Source organism: Hevea brasiliensis, chromosome 3 (genome assembly GCF_030052815.1).
Source record: "Hevea brasiliensis isolate MT/VB/25A 57/8 chromosome 3, ASM3005281v1, whole genome shotgun sequence".
In the NCBI taxonomy this organism is placed as follows: Eukaryota; Viridiplantae; Streptophyta; class Magnoliopsida; order Malpighiales; family Euphorbiaceae; genus Hevea; species Hevea brasiliensis.
Window position 1 is genome coordinate 117,607,999 of NC_079495.1, and position 18,838 is coordinate 117,626,836.

General features: G+C 25.1%; 1 pseudogene; it reads right to left on the bottom strand.

The window, feature by feature from the left end:
• Nucleotides 1-1,431: 1,431 nt before the first annotated feature.
• On the bottom strand, nt 1,432-7,961 carry LOC131178477 (receptor-like protein 13; annotated as a pseudogene).
• Between the last annotated feature and the right edge of the window lie 10,877 nt (nt 7,962-18,838).

Sequence of the window (18,838 nt, forward strand, 5' to 3'; positions counted from 1 at the left end):
GCCGTTATTTTGTCGTTTTCTGCGATGTTGTGCAGAGTTGAGACAGTTAGCATACTTGAGAAAATAGCAAACCAGTTAGCATACTAAAATAAGTAGCAAACCAGTTAGCATACCAGGAAAACTTTTCTGCATAACTTTCAAAACTATAAAACTTTACACCAAATCATAGTCAAATACTTTTAGGCCAGTAATGATATTTAAAAGAAAATCTTTTGAGGGATTGAAAATAGATATCATTGACTTCTACTCCTCAATTCTTTTCACAAGAAATCCTATCAATAAAACTTAACTTCTATACTATGTGTACCTTCAATTCTGATTTTCAATGCAGCCTTGGAAGGTAACATTTTCTTCTTTTATCTCCTTTGATTCGTCTTGTGTTATCCTTAGAATGGCATCCTTTCTTCAAGAGCACGAATCCATCATGAAATCCTTAGTCTTTTTCACAACACTTAAAACAATGTTAGTTTGATTCTAGTTGAGTTTTGGTATCATCAAAATCTATGCTCCTTTGAGCTTGTGGGGTTAACAAAAACATTTCTTGCTCCTTTCACTTGGATAGGATTCCTATGCTAAGAAAGGTTCTTGGTCTTCACCATTTTTTTGTGGAGATGACATCTTTTTTTTTCAAGTAATTGTTATTACTTAAGCACACACAACTATAGCATAATGAAAGTGCCTTTTAAGTGTTTTCATAGTTTTGGTTTAGATGGTTTAGATTCTTACATTAGTTCTCATAGTTTTGTTGTATTATTATACTTGCTCTTATGAAAAAATTTCTAATAGTTTTATGGTTTATATTAATTAATTAGCATAGAAATTTTTCTAAAATTGCATATAAATAAAATTAAACTACGAGTAAATACAACGACAATAGATAATGTGCAACACATGTTAAAAAAACAACAAGTAATGGTCATAAATGTAGTGATTATAGGTGAAAATAAGAACAAATTTTACAACCAAATTAAACACACTAGTCCTTAGGCACACTTCATCTATAACTTTTTTTCTTTTATAAGCATAAGGATTTCATTAATAGAGAAAAAGAGGGGAAAAACCACCAAAAGAAGGATCCCAGACCAATAGGTCCACCCCATTACACCCTGACCTAGAAACTAACTTCTAATGGTGATGAAAAAACCCCTTAAAAGAGCAACAAATAGGATAACAAAACAAAATAAAGAAAAGATACAAAATAAAACAAAGTTGTAAGCACTATAAATCAGCTCTAGAAGATCTAAGAACTGATGACATTAATTAACGATACAAAATGAATATATAAATTTAATAAAATATCAAATAAAAAGTAATAACATGAAAACATATATTCTTTACAGTGATAAATCAAGCTTTGTTGCCAATAAGGATGAACATAAAGAAAGGTGATGGCTACCAAAAAGGATATGATAAAAGTTACTTAAAAACATACTAAGAAAGCCCCACGATCAATTTCAACCATTTCCCACTTTCTCCACGTCGTGACTCCACTTGTGACGAAGGTGATTCAACATTATTATCATTGCATTTTCTTTCCACTTGACGTCCACAAAGAAATGGGTTCCCTTCATAGCTGTTACTCTCGAATGTACTAAACTGTCCTTTCATGTCTGGAATTTTGCCTGATAAGTTGTTGTGAGCCATGCTAAATACTTCTAGAAAGTTTAGATCTATTAATTTTGAAGGAATCTCTCCACTTAAATTATTATAAAAGAGGTCTAAACTTTCTATTTGTGATAAATTCGATAAAGATCTCGGGATGGATCCTATCAATTGATTGTGTGATAGGTTTAATGCATGAATTTGGGACAGCTCTCCTAGCTTAAATGGGATTTCACCTGTTAGTCTATTAGCTGACAAATCTAATCCAGACATGTAGTTGAGAGCCTTATTCTTATACGTGCTAGTTCTATATCTTGTAAAAAACTCAATTTCTTCCTCATTGTCGAAATAAAAATCGGAAGTATCAAAGGACAAAAATCCTTCCATGCTTCTAAAAAGTGAACTGGGAACCTTGTTTGAGATCCGAGACAAAGTTGAGAAACTTCCTTCTTCCCTTCCAAGGGAGAGATTATGTAAGCAGTGGGGTATGGACCCAGAAAAGGAGTTTCTTGATAGATCTAACAAGTTGATGTCATTCAACTGACATAACCAATTTGGAATGAGGCCACTTAAATGATTTTCTCCTAATAAAAGAACTCTCAAGCCATTTAGAAACTCACCAGTGTTATTAGGAATGGTGCCTGACAACTCGTTATTGCTCAAGTATAATACCTTCAGTGTCGAAATATTGAGCAAAGCTTCTGGTATTGAACCAATGAATCTGTTACCTTGCAAATTTATTTGTTCTAAATAATTTCCATGGAAGAAAGAAGGTAATGGGCCAGAAAAATAGTTGTGAGAAAGGTCTAGGTACTCGACTGAAAGAAGTTCCTTTGAAATAGGACCTTCAAAAAAATTATTATGTAAATTGACATAACGTAGAGATGTGAAGTTACCCATCCAGTGTGGAATCTCACCATGCAATCGGTTGTTGCTCAAGTCTAACCATTCAATCTCTGGTCCATACATTTGATGACTGAAATTGGGGAGTAAACTTGATAAAGTTCCCTCAAATTGGTTGTCATTCAATTGCAGAGCACTAAATCGAGTGATGTTAAATATCACTATTTGACCATGGAAGTTATTATAAGATAGCCTCAGATGTGTCAAGAAAATGCAACTTGAAAGCAGTTCCTTCGGTACTTCCCCTGAGAAGTTGTTATGAGACAAATCTAAACTCATCAATTTACAGTCATCGCCAACAGAAAAAAGAAAATCACCTTGAAAATGATTTATGGCTAAATTAAGATATCTCATGTTCGGAAGCATCTTTGTGCCAATTTCTTGAAGCTGCCCATTGAAAGAATTATTCTTAAGATTTAGGGTCTGAAGTCCTCCATTGTTCTCAAGCAACCAATTAGGAAACCTTCCTTTTACTTTGTTGTGTGACAAGTCAAGCGCTTCCAATTTAAATTGATGAAAGAGAAACTCAGGAATACTGTTGAGGCGACAACTTTGCATTATAAGAACCTTTAACTGAAACGATGGAATCCAACCAGTCTCAAACGTAATGTTGTTGCCGCTTAATATAAGTACCTCAAGGCTGGAATAATTAGCCAATAAATTGAATGAGAAAAAGCCCTCGAAAAGATTACTGCTAAGATCAATATATTTGAGGGAGGACTTGAAGTTAGCTGGCGAAGATGAAGGAATGTTGTTGACTGAGAATATGCCTTCAAAACGGTTATAGCTAAGATCAATAAATTTGAGGTTAGCTGGCCAAGATGAAGGAATGTGCCCTGTTAATTGGTTTCTTGACAGATCTAAGATTGTGAGAGATGTCAAATTGTCAAGGCATTGAGGAAGACTACCCCCAAATTCGTTATAGCTGAGGTCTAACTCTTGAAGACCCTTCAAGCCACACAAACCTATATAACAAAGGATTGACATAAAAATCATTGCAATTGATAATAACAAAATTGAAATTTTGATTTCAGATAAACTTACTTTGATTTGGTAAAGTGCCATTGAGTTTGTTGCCGAATAAAGATAATACTTTGAGGGAAGGTGGAGTCCACATATATTCAGGAATACTTCCAGTAAATTCATTTCCCATCAAATTCAAAATCTCTAAACTTTTGAAAGTTGATAATTCTGTATAAAGAAAATAATAGATTTAGATATAAGTTAGTTGAATATTAAAATTTAGAAGCACTATTTTCATCACAATTCACAACAATAAAATTAATGATTATAAATAAAATAACTAGCCACAGTTTATGGGATTACTAAATAGCTTTGTTATTAGATTTGGCAAAGGCTTAAACGAGTTTTATATATATATATGTGACAATTAACAATTTTCTACAATTAAATGTGGAGTATGTAGGATTTTTTTTTTTCATATAAAATTTTATAGAAATTCTATTGTGATTATATATCTATAATCTGTCTATGGGTAAATTTTTAAGCTGATATAAATATCTTGTTTTTTAATTTTTAATAAAATCTTATAAAAAGAATTATATATTCAATTTCTTTTTAGTATAATAACTTTATTATTTATAAAAAGAATTCTTGTGCTGGTGAAACTCTACACAGAAATACGTTTGCTTATAAACTATAATTTTGAACAAGTAACGGTTTTTCCTTCCATAAGGAAAAGATATTTATTTATTTATTTCATTATTTATTAATTTTTAGCATAAATATGATATAATGTAATTACAATTCATGATTTGTATTTACGCTTTGTTGATATTATATCAACAAAATAAATATAATATTAAAATTATATTTTAATTTTAATAGTTGCTATTAAAATTTATAGAATTCCTCAATTACATGATTTATTAAAAAAATTTTGTGGCTGAAGAATTAACAAACCTTCCAGACTTCAATTTATATACTAATTATCATATTTACATATAAAAGTGTATTTAAAAAATATATAATCCTAAACTTTAACTAATTATTACTTCCTCATATAAATACTTTCCTATTAAAATATTTTTATTTAAAAAACTAATTAAAATAATATTAAAATTAGATATACATATTTCCCCAATTATTATGATGAATTTCTAACTATATATATATATATATCTTATTGTTTAAGTTAAACTCACAAAAACTCTTTTAAATAAATAATTTATTCGTGGTCATTAAAATGACTTATAAATTTTATGTTTATATAAATGAATTTTGTATATTATATTTTTTTTAAGGGGAATTAAAATTTTAAATTTTAATATTAATTTTTGTTGCAGCATTAGTGTGATTTAATTAAATGGTCATGTAATTTGTATCACATTTTGAATATATATCAAACTAAAACTATAAATATAAATTTTAAATATTTTATTTATATTTTATTAATTTGTTCATCGAATCCAACATTAGTAATAAGAAAAAAAATATTTTAATTTATTATAATTATTTCCATTATTTTTAATTAAGCAGTCACAATTTATTATGATTTAAATGGAGAGAAGCCCATTCCAACCTTGTAGTACGAATGGTATTAAAAGTTTACCTTGAAATGGTAGGGTGCTATTGAATCTGTTACCACTTACATCCAAGGATTTCAAGTTCTTCAATTTACTTAGTGCTGAATCAAGAACGGAAAAAGAATAAAAAGAAAATCAAAATAATGAGAATTAGACTCAAAGAAAACAAAATCAAGAGTGCATGGTTGAGTGGGACGTTCTGATACAATTAATGAGTGTAAAGAAAACAATTCCCAGAATTAAACATACCTTGCAGCGTTAGTGTGATTTAATTAAATTGTCATATAATTTATATTACATTTTGAATATATATAAAGCTAAAAGTATAAATATAAATATTTTATTTTATTTTATTAATTTATTTATTAAATCCAACATCAGTATATAATAATAATTTTTTATTTTAATTTATCACAACAAGAGATGGATTGCTAGACTATTATTTATTATACATTTATATATGTCTGTTTTAAGATAGAATTTTATATATTATATATCGCCAAAATTTTATAATGGAGGGATAATTAAGTTCAATTAGGATGAAATCATCTCTTAGAAAAACGTTAGGATAAAATTAAATATATTTAAGCTTTTTGTTTTAAAATTAATAATCTAATAAAGTTCTACAATGCATAAAAATCAACACGGAATTGTATTTGAATTAAAATTCAAAATTACAAATCTCTAAAAAATTTATAAAACTTACCATCATTTAAAAATATTTTCAAAATAAATGAATCAACCATCTTCTACTGCAATAATAGGAAAATAGAAAAGAGATTCGGAGTTGAAATCCAAAAATATATCACATACCTTTGTATGAAAGTGGCCCTTCCAAATTATTATCAGACAAGTCTAGTGTCTCAACGGAAGGAAATATGCTTGAGAAGCTCAATATACCATTGTTGAAGTAATTCCAATGCATATCCAAATACTTCAATTTGCTAACCTTTGAGAAATTGCTTTTGAAATCTGCTTAAGTTATTTCATTTGTGAAGTGCAAGTTATTCATAAAAATTAACAATCAACCAATTGAAATTAACAATTAATTATATAACCACTTTCAAATTGATTAATCACAATTTGTTGTGATTTAAATGGAGAGAGAAGCCCATTCCAACCTTGAAGTACGAATGGGATCTGAAGTTTACCTTGAAATGGTAGGGTGCTATTGAATCTGTTACCACTTACATCCAAGGATTCCAAATTCTTCAGGTCACTAATTAATTCTGAACCAAAAGCAGAAAAATAATAAAATGAAAATCAAAATAATGAGAACTAGACTCAAAGAATAGAGTACGTGGTTGATTGGGGTTTGTTGCATGTTCTGATAGAATTAATGCGTGTGAAGAAAAAAATTCCAAGAATCAAACATACCTTGGATAGGGAAGGAACCTTCCATGTTATTCTCTATAAGAATCAAAGTCTTAAGTGATGTAAGAGCATCCAATGATGATAACAGGCTATTATTGAACCTATTATAACTGATGTCTAACTCCTCTAATCTTTCAAAACCTGTATGTAGCATACAATTTTATGTTATTTCAAAACATAATTAATTTAATCACTTTCAAACTAAATGCAATTATATAAATAATTATGTTGAGAGAAGTCAATTCCAATTATGAAGTAGAAATGGGATCTAAAGAGTACCTTGAATTGGTAGACTGCTATTGAATTAATTGAATTTCAAATCCAACAATTTTAATTTTTTCCAAGTTGCCTAGTTTTTTATCATGTAACTAATAGTAGAAAAGTTGAACTTTAGAAAGGAAAAAAATATAAAACAAAAATATAAAGTAATAAAATTGGTAAAGGGAATTAATCAGATTTTCTTAAAGATGAATTTAAATAAAATATACCTTTGCTAGGAAAGGAACCTTCCATGATATTCCCTCTAAGAATCAAAGTCTTAAGCGATGTAAGAGCACTCAATGATGATAAGATGCTATTATTAAATCCATTATAACTGATGTCCAACTCCTCTAATCTTTCAAAACCTATATAAAGAATATAAAACAAAAATATAAAGTAATAAAATTGGTAAAGGGAATTAATCGGATGTTCTTAAAGACGAATTTAAATAAAACATACCTTTGCTAGGGAAGGAACCTTTCATGATATTGTCACTAAGAATCAAAGTCTTAAGTGATGTAAGATTATTCAATGATGATAAGATACTATTATTGAAATAATTAGAGCTAAGATCTAAGACTTCTAACTTCTTCAATTCTGATAATGTTTCAAAACCTGCATATATTATTAAAAAAAGAACTTTCAAAATCTCAATAACTAAAATAATATATTTGTTAAAAAAAAATGATAATATAAGTAGAAGAGCATAGCACAAGCACCTGTGTCATCAATGAAACCACCAATTCTATTGTATGATAAATTAAGACTTCTGAGCTCTTTCAGTTGCTGGAACATTGAAAATTTTGCAAACCAAATATTTTCATCATCATAAAACGAAATGCTCTCTATGTCATATTGTCGTGTATTGTTGAGAGAGAGTTCAGTCACATGACCTGTGGTGGAATTGCACATGACACGCTCCCATTTACAACAATCACTCGTTGAATTATCAACCCATGAAGAAAGAAGATAGTCTACATCTAACCCATTTGACCCAACAAATTCCTTGAAATCTAAGAGTGCCAATCTCTCTGTTTCAAAGCAACCTTTGTTTCCATGGATTTGAATCCATAGGATTATAAGACCCAACAATAAACACTTTGCTAAGTTAGCCAACTCCATTTAGAAATGCGATGCTCCCATTCACTACTTCTCCCCTTATTTATATTCATTACCAGTTGTCTACCATCACATCCATAATGATAAAGACTGGGTTCAATTTCTTTTTGCAATGGTTTTAAAATTTATATTCCTTCTAATAATGGTTTATTATGACCTTTATTTTTTTAAAATTATTTAATGAGGTGGGGCTGAAAACATGAAATGTTGAATTTCTATTTTTTAAAAGGGACAAAAAAAAAAATTCTTTCAACAAATATGGTGGCTATTGATCAACAAAATGGAGCAATTTGTGTTGTTGGTTGCTCATTCATAATTAATGTGTTAATCAATCACATCATTATATTATTATTATTACAACTTTTATTTTTAATAAAAAATTTTGATCAGAATTCAAATTTGTATCGGAACAAAAAATTCACTCAATGTCAATTAATTATAATTTATAAAAAAAAATAACAATTAAAATAATTTCTTAAATTTTTTTTAATTCACAGATAATGTGAATTGGACTGGCAAGTTGAACCTCAGTCATATTAAATTCATAGTGTAAGAAGGAGAAAGACTGATACATGATGAATTTTTATTTCATATTTAATTGGGTCAATTTCGATTTTATTGATCCATTTTGGAGTGCAATTTGGTGTAATATATAAAAAGGACGACTTGGACTTGTTATTAGAAGACTTAATTTAAAGAACTTTTGACTGAATTTTCTTTTTGGAATTTTTCTTACATAAATTCGTAAATTCGTTTATTTTTGTAAGCTTTAAGTAAATTGATTCATTTTTGTAATTCGAACTCTGATTACACTATCTTTATTGTCTTTTCAGATATTCGTATCAATTTATATTTTCCTGCATCAACTATTGAAATAAGTTAATTTTCTTTAATTCATAATTAAATCTGATTAGATTACCAAGTTTTACCGCTAATTCCGATTATATTTGATTCAAAGTTTAAGATGAGAAAAAAGTTCGAAATTGGCCTCTAAACGATTTTGGTCCAAGACTGATTTAGTAACCATTGACCCATTTTTATTCCACACTTAATTAGATAAATTTTGGTTTGATTCAACAGAAATGGAAAGCAGTGCAATTTGGTGTAATATATGGAACAATTATCCGGTCAAGCCTCATGTAGCGAGTATATTTCTGAGCTCTGAAGACATCTTTTCATTTATATTTTCAAGCATGAACCAAATCAATAAAATGATAAAATTTTAAATTATATTCTATAAATTTTATTTATTTCAACATTATTCAAATTCAAAAATTATAATATCATTATTTGGTAATTTATTAGACCTAATTGGGCAAGAATTTTCTCTTTTTTTATTACCAATTCACTGAATATTTTAACATTGTAAATAATATATTTTTTTCTATCTTTCCACAAATATCTTTATTTTTTTAATTTTAAAAAATAGTAAACATTAATTAAATAGTAAAAAGTTTAAGTGGAAAAATAACAATCAAAATTTAATTTCTTATAATTTTTCTCAAGCAATATGAAAATATTTAATAATTTTTTCTTTATTTTACTTTAATTTTAACTTAAAATATTTAATTTTAATTTTTACCACATTCTCCATTGTTTTTTTTAATGATTGTCCATTATTTTATAAATTTTTTATAAACTAATAAGCACATATTTTATTTTGCAACATTAAACTTCGCTTCTTCTTTAAAATAAAGGACACTTGGATTGAACTTAATTTCATAACAACATTATATATGGTCCAATATTTAATTAGCATTTTGATTTTTTTTCCGATTAACAAAAAATTAATAGGTTAAGTAATAATTTTTAAATTTTATATAAAAAAAATTTCTGAAATTTTTATATTTTTCAAGAAATTTTCTAAAAAAGAAAGTTCTTTCAACAAACTGTTAGTTGCTCATTCATAATTAATGTTAATCAATTACATCTTTGTATTATTATTATTATTATTATTATTATTATTATTATTAATTTTAAATCTATAATTCAAAATAAAAAAAATTATAATATCATTGATTTGGTTTATTAGACCAAATTAGGCAAAAAATTTCACTTTTTTTTTCTTGCCAAAGACATATTCCCCAAAATTTGCACAATGAAGAAAAAATATATATATTTTTTATCTTTTTATATATATCTCTATTTTTTTAATTTTTATAAAATAATAAAAAACAATAAATAAAAAGTAAGAAAATTTAAGGAAAAAAGATAACAATCAAATTTTGTTTCTTCTAAACTTTTTCTCAAGCAATGCATGAAATTATTCAACAACGATTTAGCAGTAACGATTTTTATTATTATCAAATGCATAAAATTTGCAATCATAAATTTATGATAGTAATATATAAATTGTTATATATTGCTACAATAAAATTGTGGCTATATATATTTTATAATAAAATTAGGGTTACTGTAAAAAATTTTTAATAATAACAATAAGTGTTATCATATCTTTTTTATGCATAATTAATAGTAATTATTTATATTATATTTGTTGTAGTGTTTATTGAATTATTTTAAAATCAATAGAACATCTAAAATGATTCAAGTTGTCAAATTCTAATTGTATATATATATATTATAAATTTTCTATAAACTCTTTAGCATTGTTTTTTACAACATTGAATTTCATAGAATCTTTAAAACTTAGAAAGTGATACTTTGGTGAACCATTAGAAGAAAACGTGTTCCTTAATGCAATTGTATTAACTGAAGTCGATTACATTGATGATGGGTAAGTGGTCCTATTATATCATCTCAAATTTTCTAGCAAGATAGTGATATTATTAAATTTTTAAGAATTTTATTCATCTAAACGTATTAATTGGGATGAATAAGTCTTCTTTTCTAACAACCCTTTATTAATATTATATTAAAAAAGACAAATCAGTCAATGTCATTTAATCAAAATTTATTATTATTATTATTATTATTATTATTATTATTATTATTAACTTAATTCTTTTAAAATTATATTAAAATTAAAAAACTGTGATCAAGTATTGAAATAATTCAACTATTGAAATCGAGATAATTCGATTATTGAAATAATTTAATATTTTTAATTCACAATTAAATCGGATTAGATTATCAAGATGAATCACTGATTTCAATCATATTCGATTCAAAATTTAAAAAAAGGAGAAAGAGTGAAATTGACCTCTAAATGGTTTTGGTCCAAGATGGACTTGGTAACCATTGACCCATTTTTATTCCATAATTAAATGAATTTCAATTTGATTCAATGGAAATGGAAAGGAGTGCAATTTGGTGTAATATATGAGACCATTTTCACATCAACCCTTAAATTCAGGGTTGAGGACAACTTGGACTTATCGAACTTTTGATTGAGTTTTCTTTTTCATTTCTATTGATTTTTTCATAAATAAATTCGTAATTTTTTTTATTATTTCTATAAGCCATATTTTTTTACATACTTATATTTTCAAACATGACCAAATCAATAACATAATAAAATTTTAAATTATATCCTATAAATTTTATTTATTTCAACGTTATTCAAATTCAAAAATTATAATATTTTTACATTGCAAATAATATTTTTTCTATCTTTCTACAAATATCTCTATTTTTTAATTTTTTTTAAAAGTAAAAATTAAATAAATAGTAAAAAATTTAAAAAGTAAAATATCTTATGTAATTTTAGTCTTTTTTTAACTATTTTAAAGATAAAACATCTAAATCATTGAAGTTGTCAAATTTCAATTAAAAATAGATTTATATTAAAAAAATTATGAAAATAATTATATTTTTTTTGAGAAAAAATATTTCCTTAAAATTTAATTATTTTTCTTAAGATTTCTTAAGATTTTTTTTACCTCATTCTCCTTTTTTTTTTTTTTTTCTTTCAGATGATTGTGTATTATTTTATAATTTATTTATAAACTAATTAACACCTTCACTTCCAGAATGAAGCAAAGGACACTTAGATTGAACTTATGCAATTATGTCTTGTTTTTTGGGACAATCATTTTTATGATTCATTAATTTTAAATTAACAACATTATATATAGTTCAAAATTCAATTAGCATTTATATTTTTTTTCAATTAAAAAAGATTTGATGGGTTAAGTAATAATTTTTAAATTTTATATAAAAAAATAAAAATTATCTAAAATTTTTATACTCTTAATTTTTCAAGAAATTTTTATTTTTAAATAATTTCAGAGGATTATAAAGTTTTTTTTTTTACCTTATTCTCCATTTTTAAAAAATTTTTTTGTTGCATTGCCCACTATTTTATAAATTTTCTGTTTTTTTAGGAATATATATTTCCTATTGTTGATAGTCTTGCAAAAAAGTAAAATTCATTAACTAAAACCTGAAGGTCATATTTTATTTTACAACATTAAATTTCACTATCATTTTTAAAACTTAGATAGGGACATATTAGTGAACTGTTAGAAGAAACGTGTCCCTTAATGCAATTATATTGACTTGAAGTCAATTAAATTGATGGAGGCTAAGTGGTTTATTATATGACCATTTCAAATTTTCCAATAAGATAGCGATATCATCAAATTTTTAAGAATTTTATTCATCTAAGCGTATTGATTGGGATGCTCAAGTATTCTTTTGCAGACAACTATTTCAATGATTCATTAATTTCTTAGCAATAATATCATATTATTTTCAATTTTTTTTTTTTTGGTCTAAAGCTAAGTAATAGTTGATGGCACCACAATTTTTAGCTGACATATTATTCATGTTTGGTAATGACCAAGTCTTAAAGTGAAATATTAATAACAAAGAACAATATATTATTAATTTAGAAATGAATATTTTTTTGATTTACTTAATGAACTACTATGATTTTATTTTATAATTATTAGGGATCTGAAAGTTTATTGTTTGGGGTTGATTTTGCTTATTGAAAATATTTGAAATATGGCCATTGTTTTCAAATCAAATAAAACTTTTTTTTTTTTAAACTTATATGCTCTATAACGCTTGTATGTTATTATTATTATTATTATTATTATTATTATTATTATTGGGTGTGGATCATGGCTGACAACTAGATAATATATATATATATATAAGTATGAATGAAGGGGCAAACTTGTGAGTGGACAAAAATATATACATTCAATTTTTTATATTATTTATAATTATATTATTTTTATTATTTAAATTAATTTTAAAAATTTTTAATTTTAAAATTTTAAAATTTTCTTTAATTATTTTTTTTCTCTAAATTTTCAACTTAAAATATTTAGGATACAATAAGTTTTAAGTAGTTTTTTTTTGTTTAAAATTTTTTGTTGAATTATTTTAAAATATGATAAAATATCTAAAATGATTCAAATTATCAAATTTCACTCAGAATATATATAAAATAAAAATTGTTGAAATAATAATTTGATTTTTTGTTTGAGTTTCATGAAAAATTTTTGTTGTTCTTAATTTATTTGAAAATGTGTGTTTTTAAATAATTTCGGTTAAATTAAGATTTTCTATAATTATCTTTATTTTTATTTTAATTTCGACTTAAAATATTTAAGAAACGATAAATTTTAAGCAGTTTTTGTTATTCTAAGAAAAAATTCTTATGCAATTTTAGTCTTTTTTTTTAACTATTTTAAAGATAAAACATCTAAATCATTGAAGTTGTCAAATTTCAATTAAAAATAGATTTATATTAAAAAAATTATTGAAATAATTATATTTTTTTTGAGAAAAAATATTTCCTTAAAATTTAATTATTTTTCTTAAGAATTTTTTTTACCTCATTCTCTTTTTTTTTTTCTTCAGATGATTGTGTATTATTTTATAAATTTTTTATAAACTAATTAACACATATTTTATTTTACAACATTAAACTTTGCTTCTAGAATGAAACAAATGACACTTAGATTGAACTTATGCAATTATGTCTTGTTTTTTGGGACAATCATTTTTATGATTCATTAATTTTATAATAACAACATTATATATGGTTCAAAATTCAATTAGCATTTAGATTTTTTGCAATTAAAAAAGATTTGATGGGTTAAGTAATAATTTTTAAATTTTATATAAAAAAATAAAAATTATCTAAAATTTTTATACTCTTAATTTTTCAAGAAATTTTTATTTTTAAATAATTTCAGAGGATTATAAAGTTTTTTTTTTACCTTATTCTCCATTTTTTAAAAAAATTTTTATTGCATTGCCCACTATTTTTATAAATTTTCTGTTTTTTTAGGAATATATATTTCCTATTGTTGATAGTCTTGCAAAAAAGTAAAATTCATTAACTAAAACCCGAAGGTCATATTTTATTTTAGAACATTAATTTTCACTATCATTTTTAAAACTTAGATAGGGACATATTAGTGAACTGTTAGAAGAAATGTGTCCTTTAATGCAATTATATTGACTTGAAGTCAATTAAATTGATGGAGGCTAAGTGGTTTATTATATGACCATTTCAAATTTTCCAATAAGACAGCGATATCATCAAATTTTTAAGAATTTTATTCATCTAAGCGTATTGATTGGGATGCTTAAGTATTCTTTTGCAGATAATTATTTCCATGATTCATTAATTTTTTAGCAATAATATCATATGAGGTCCAACATTCAATTAAAATTCAAAATTTTTTAATTTAAATTAAATTTAATGGGCCAAGTATTTTTTTTTTTTTGGTCTAATAGTTGATGGCACCACAATATTTAGTTGACATATTATTCATGTTTGGTAATGACCAAGTCTTAAAGTGAAATATTCAATTGCTGATTAATAACAAAGAACAATATATTATTAATTAAGAAATGAATATTTTTTTTTTATTTACTTAATGAACTACTATGATTTTATTTTATAATTAATTGGGATCTGAAAGTTTATTGTTTGGGGTTGATTTTGCTTATTGAAAATATTTGAAATATGGCCATTGTTTTCAAATCAAATAAAACTTTTTTTTTTTTAACTTATATGCTCTATAACGCTTGTATGAGTTTATTATTATTATTATTATTATTGGGTGTGGATCATGGCTGAGAACTAGATAATAAATGTAAGAGGATGGTAAGCAATTATATGGAAAGGATACATGAGACCAAATATAATATAAAACTTATAATTATGTAAACAAATACAGATTAAAATGCGGCAAAGCATCTAAATCATTGTAGTTGTCAAATTTCAATTAAAAATAGATTTATATTAAAAAAATTATTGAAACAATTTGATTTGTTGTTTGAGGAAAAAAAAATTAAATTTTTAATTATTTTTTGTAATTTATTTAGAAATTTTTATTTTTAAATAATTTCAGTTAATTATATTAAGATTTTTTTACCACATTCTGTTTTTTTTTTCGGTGATTGTCTATTATTTTATAAATTTTCTATAAACTAATTAGCATATATTTTATTTTACAACATTAAACTTGGCTTCTTCTTTAAAATAAAGAAAACTTAGATTTAACTTAATTTCATAACAACAACATTATATGTGGTACAATATTCAATTAGCATTTAGATTTTTTTTTTCATTAAAATAGATTTGATGGGTTAAGTAATAATTTTAAATTTTATATAAAAAAAATTCTAAAATTTTTATACTCTTAATATTTCAAGAAACTTTTACTTTAAAATAATTTCGGAGGATTATTAAGATTTTATTACCTTCATTTTTTAAAAAAGAAATTTTCAGTGCATTGTCCACTATTTTATAAATTTTCTATTTTTTTAGGAATATAAATTTTCTATAGTTGATAATCATGCCAAAAAGTGAAATTCATGAACAAACTCTTTAACTCATATTTTCTTTTAGAACATTATATTTCACATTATCTTTAAAACTTAGAAAGAGAAGCTTTAATGAACTATTAGAAGAAAACGTATCTGTTAATACAATTGTGTTGACTTAAAGTCAATTACATTGATAGTAAATAAATGGTTTGTTGTATCCTCTCAAATTTTCTAACTTAGCATTATTATTAAATTTTTAGAAATTTTATTCCTCTAAACGTATTGAGTGGGATGCTCAAGTCTTTTTTTATGAACAACTATTTCAATGATTTATTAATTTCTTAGCAATAATTTCATATGTGGTCCAACATTCAATTAAATTTTAGATTTTTTTTAATTTAATTGATATACTATTTATTATTGATAATGACCAAGTCTTAAAAGTAAAAATGTTCTATTACCGATTAGTAATAGTTTTTTGGCCTTTAAATTCGTTACTAACTAATGAGCGGAATAGTCACAAAAAAATTAAAATGCTAATTAATTACTAAATTAATGTAGTAACGAATTTCTTTTGATTTACTTTTAATGAACTAATTTTATTTTATTTTATAATTAATAAGAATTTTGCAATATATTTTTTTATACTTTTACTTATTATTAGAAGCAGTAAAAGGTCCTTCTTATCCCTCTATTTTATTTTTCTTATATCCTCTTTTAATTTGCAAGTGAATGGTGGAGGTTTTTGAGACCTACCAGAACATTCCCAGCATTTATTATTATTTATTTTGACATTGCCACCAGCAGCTGGAGCTTCATCGCAAGCTCTCAATAGGAAAAAGTACATTTTTTTTTATCATTTAGAGAAATCAAAATCATATATTTAATTTATAATAGTTAGTTAAATATGTTTAATTTATTTTTATATTTTGTTAGCCCGAAAAAGATATCCTGTCCGGGTAGCGCACCAAATTCCTCATAAGCTCTCAGTCTCCATGGGCCGCATACAGCCAGGGCCCAACCCTCCACGACTCCACTTGCACAGACTCTAGGTTCTCCAGGCCCACTCTTAGCGCAGAGCTGTTTTTTACGTAGAGCGGAATCGAACTCGAGACCCCCGGAACGTTACGAGGCTCTGATACCACTTAGCCCAAAAAGGATATCCTGTCCGGGTAGCGCACCAAATTCCTCATAAGCTCAGTCTCCATGGGCCGCATACGGCCAGGGCCCAACCACTTAGCCCGAAAAGGATATCCTGCTCGGGTAGCGCACCAAATTCCTCATAAGCTCTCAGTCTCCATGGGCCGCGTACGGCCAGGGCCCAACCCACCACGACTCCACTTGCGCAGACTCTGGGTTCGCCAGGCCCACGCTTTGCGCAGAGCTGTTTTTTACGCAGGGCGGAATCGAACCCGAGACCTCCGGAACATTACGAGGCTCTGATACCACTTAGCCCGAAAAGGATATCCTACTCGGGTAGCGCACCAAATTCCTCATAAGCTCTCAGTCTCCATGGGCCGCGTACGGCCAGGGCCCAACCAAACATAAATTAAAAATTTTCTAAAACTTTTATATTCTTAATTTTACAAGAATTTTATTCATTTGAAAATATTAATTGGGATAAATAAATTTTCTTTTTCAATAACCCTTCATTAATATCACATTAAAAAAGACAAGTCAGTGAATGTCGTTTGATCAAAATTTATTATTATTATTATTATGAACTTAATTTTTTAAAAATTATATTAAAATAAAAAAATCGTGATCAAATATTGAAATAATTCAAATATTGAAATCGAGATAATTCAATTGTTGAACTAATTTAATTTTTTTTAAGTCATAATTAAATCGGATTAAATTATCAAGATGAATCACTGATTCCAATCATATTCGATTCAAAGTTTAAAAAGAGGAGAAAGATCGAAATTGGCTTCTAAATGGTGTTGGTCCAAGATGGACTTAGTAACCATTGACCCATTTTTATTCCACAATTAGATGAATTTCTATTTGATTTAATGGAAATGGAAAGGAGTGTAATTTGGTGTAACATATGGGACCATTTTCATCTCAATCCTGAAATTCAGGATCAGGACAACTTGGACTCATAGAACTTTTGGCTAAGTTTTCTTTTTCATTTCTATTGAATTTTTCATAAAAAAATTTGTAATTTTTTTTATTATTTCTATAAGCCATATTTTCTTACATGCTTATATTTTCAAACATAACAAAATCAATAACATAATAAAATTTTAAATTATATCCTATAAATTTTATTTATTTCAACGTTATTCAAATTAAAAAAATTATAATATCATTGATTTTGTTATTTCATTTCTATTGAATTTTCTCTTTTTTTTTTATTACCAATTCACCCAAAATTTTTACATTGCAAATACTATTTTTTTTCTATCTTTCTATAAATATCTCTATTTTTTTATTTTTTTTAAAAAGTAAAAACTAAATAAATAGTAAAAAATTAAGTGAAAAATAACAATCAAAATTTAATTTCTTATAATTTTTCTCAAGTAATATGAAAATATTTAACAAAATTTTCTATAATTATCTTTATTTTTTACTTTAATTTCGACTTAAAATATTCAAGATATGATAAATTTTAAGTAGTTTTTGTTATTCTAAGAAAAAATTCTTATGTAATTTTAGAGTCTTTTTTTGAACTATTTTAAAGATAAAACATCTAAATCATTGAAGTTGTCAAATTTCAATTAAAAATAAATTTATATTAAGAAATTATTGGAATAATTAGATTTGTTTTCTGAGAAAAAATATTTCCTTAAAATTTAATTATTTTTCTTAAGATTTTTTTTGCCACATTCTCCATTTTTTTTAGATGATTGTGGATTATTTTATAAATTTTTTATAAACTAATTATCACATATTTTATTTTACAACATTAAACTTTGCTTCTAGATAAAGCAAAGGACACTTAGATTGAACTTATGCAATTATGTCTTTTTTTTTGTCAGACAATCATTTTTATGATTCATTAATTTCATAATAACAACATTATATATGGTTTAAAATTCAATTAGCATTTAGATTTTTTCTCAATTGAAAAAGATTTGATGAGTTAAGTAATAATTTTTAAATTTTATATAAAAAAATAAAAATTATCTAAAATTTTTATACTCTTAATTTTTCAAGAAATTTTTATTTGAAATAATTTCAGAGGATTATTGAGATTTTTTTTATCTTATTCTTCATTTAAAAAAAAAAATTTAATGCACTGCCCACTATTTTATAAATTTTGTTTTTTTTTTAGGAATATATATTTCCTATTGTTGATAGTCTTGCAAAAAAGTTAAATTCATTAA